Raw genomic sequence first — 3175 nt, 5'->3', positions numbered from 1 at the left:
TTTTTTTTATTATACTTTAAGTTCTAGGGTACATGTGCATAACGTGCAGGTTTGTTACATATGTATACTTATGCCACATAGTAGATTCTTTAAGGCACCTTCATCTTTTCTCCACCTTTAGTTTGAGTTCACTTAGGAATGACATAGGGGTTCTTTCCTCAGGTTCTATTGACCTGAGTAACCTGATTACCAGAGTGGAGCAGATAAAATGAGTACCAGTGAAATGTAAAACACTAGTATGTTCACTGCAGCAAAAGAAAAATAAACTAGCCAAACACGAAGTAAGACTATTAGGGAGAAGGCAAAAACACAGAAACAATATGTTTTGTAAAAGGGGAAAATTTGATATCAATTAATTCAGACTTTCTGAAACATTCTCTTAAAGAACAGTTTCTCCAGATGTTAATTAGGAGACACTCATTTTTTAAAAGTTAAAACATGTTTCAACTTCAAAACTCAAGAGATCTGAAAATTATAACAATAAATTATAAATTTCTAACAGCATTGACTAACATAGGGGAATATTTCAGAAAACAGTATTTAAAAGTATATATGTCCACATTTTTTAAGCTAAATCTGTGATTTAAAAAATAAAATGTATCAAGGCTGGGCATGGTGGCTCATGCCTGTAATCCCAGCACTTTGAGAGGCCAATGCGGGTGGATCACGAAATCAGGAGATCGAGACCATCCTGGCCAACATGGTGAAACTCCGTCTCTACGACAAGTACGAAAATTAGCCGGGAATTGTGGCATGTGCCTGTAGTCCCAGCTATTCAGGAGGCTGAGGCAAGAGAGTCGCTTGATCCCGGGAGGCCGAGGCTGCAGTGAGCTGAGATCACACCACTGCACTCCAGCCTGGGCGACAGAGAGAGACTTTGTTTCAAAAATAAATAAATAAATAAAAATTATAAAATAAAATGTTTTAAAATTCTATTCTCTCTAAGGGAGATTTTTTAAAAATTCTGTTTATATTTGTGTATTCTCTGTGTTAACTGTGATGTTGGTAATATTTTTTTCCAACATCTACCAGTTGGGGTAGTATTCCTTCCATGACTTCCATGCACCAACCTTTAAAATGCTGCTGCAGTTTTTTCATTTCTTTTTTCAGAGACAGGGTATTGCTATGTTTCCCAGACTGGTCTCGAACTCCTGGACTTAAGCAATCCCCCTGCCTCGGCCTCCCAAAGTGCTAGGATTACAGGTGTGAACCACTGCACCAGGCCTGCTGCAGTTTCTTAATTCCTCTTCCTCCTTCATATAGATACACCTGCTGTGGATCCATCCATTTTCAACTACTGACTTGATTGTCCAGGGTGACAACTAAGAAATGGGTGAGGTCATCTTGACAGTCACCCAGGGGAGGATAGCTTGGCGCTGGCACCTCCCACAGGGAGAAGCTTTATAGATTTCAATGCCCAATATAGCTAAATAATGCACTACTACCAAATATTTTGGAATACTAACTGATCTGGTCTGGTCTGGTCGGGTCTGGTTTGACTTGGTCTGGTCTGGTTTGATCCGGTTTGATCTGGTCTGGTCTGGTTTGATCCGGTCTGGTCTGGTTTGATCCGGTTTGATCCGGTCTGGTCTGGTTTGATCTGCTTTGATCCAGTCTGGTCTGGTCTGGTCTGGTTTGATCCGGTGTGGTCTGGTTTGATCCGGTGTGGTCTGGTTTGATCCGGTCTGATCCGGTCTGGTCTGGTTTGATCCGGTCTGGTCTGGTTTGATCCGGTCTGATCCGGTCTGGTCTGGTTTGATCTGGTCTGATCCGGTCTGCTCTGGTTTGATCCGGTCTGGTCTGGTTTGATCCGGTTTGATCCGGTCTGGTCTAGTCTGGTTTGATCCGGTCTGGTCTGGTTTGATCCAGTCTGGTTTGATCCAGTCTGGTCTGGTTTGATCCGGTTTGATCCGGTCTGGTCTGGTCTGGTTTGATCCGGTCTGGTCTGGTTTGAACCGGTCTGATCTGGTCTGGTCTGGTCTGGTCTGGTCCAGTCTGGTCTGGTTTGATCCGGTCTGGTCTGGTTTGATCCGGTTTGATCTGGTCTGGATCCGGTCTGGTCTGGTCTGGTTTGATCCAGTCTGGTCTGGTTTGATCCGGTTTGATCTGGTCTGGTCCGGTCTGGTCTGGTTTGATCTGGTTGGTTTGATCCGGTTTGATCTGGTCTGGTCCGGTCTGGTCTGGTTTGATCTGGTTTGATCCGGTTTGATCTGGTCTGGTCCAGTCTGGTCTGGTTTGATCCGGTCTGGTCTGGTTTGATCCGGTTTGATCTGGTCTGGATCCGGTCTGGTCTGGTTTGATCCAGTCTGGTCTGGTTTGATCTGGTTTGATCCGGTTTGATCTGGTCTGGTCCGGTCTGGTCTGGTTTGATCCGGTTTGATCTGGTCTGGTCTGGTTTGATCTGGTTTGATCTAGTCCGGTCTGGTCTGGTCTGGTTTGATCCGGTTTGATCTGGTCTGGTCTGGTTTGGTCTGGTTTGATCCGGTCTGGTCTGGTTTGGTCTGGTCTGGTCTGGTCTGGTTTGATCCGGTTTGATCTGGTCTGGTCTGGTTTGATCTGGTTTGATCTAGTCCGGTCTGGTCTGGTCTGGTTTGATCCGGTTTGATCTGGTCTGGTCTGGTTTGATCTGGTCTGGTCTGGTCTGGTTTGATCCGGTCTGGTCTGGTTTTATCCGGTATGATCTGGTTTGATCCGGTATGATCTGGTTTTATCCGGTATGATCTGGTTTGATCCGGTATGATCTGGTCTGGTCTGGTTTGATCCGGTTAGATCCGGTCTGGTCTGGTTTGATCCGGTCTGGTCTGGACTGGTCTGGTTTGGTTTGATCTGGTCTGCTCTGGTCTGGTTTGGTTTGATCTGGTCTGCTCTGGTTTGGTCCGGTTTGATCCGGTCTGGTCTGGTTTGATCCGGTCTGATCCGGTCTTGTCTGGTTTGATCCGGTCTGGTCTGGTCTGGTCTGTTTGATCCGGTCTGGTCTGGACTGGTCTGGTTTGGTTTGATCTGGTCTGCTCTGGTCTGGTTTGGTTTGATCTGGTTAGATCCGGTCTGGTCTGGTTTGATCCGGTCTGGTCTGGACTGGTCTGGTTTGGTTTGGTCTGCTGTGGTTTGGTCCGTTTTGATCCGGTCTGGTCTGGTTTGATCCGGTCTGATCCGGTCTGGTCTGGTTTGATCTGGT

This window comes from Rhinopithecus bieti, unplaced genomic scaffold (assembly GCF_001698545.2).
Source record: "Rhinopithecus bieti isolate Rb0 unplaced genomic scaffold, ASM169854v2 scaffold_7673, whole genome shotgun sequence".
Lineage (NCBI taxonomy): Eukaryota > Metazoa > Chordata > Mammalia > Primates > Cercopithecidae > Rhinopithecus > Rhinopithecus bieti.
The sequence above is the reverse complement of the archived record's forward strand: the minus strand, read 5'-3'. Positions refer to the sequence as shown.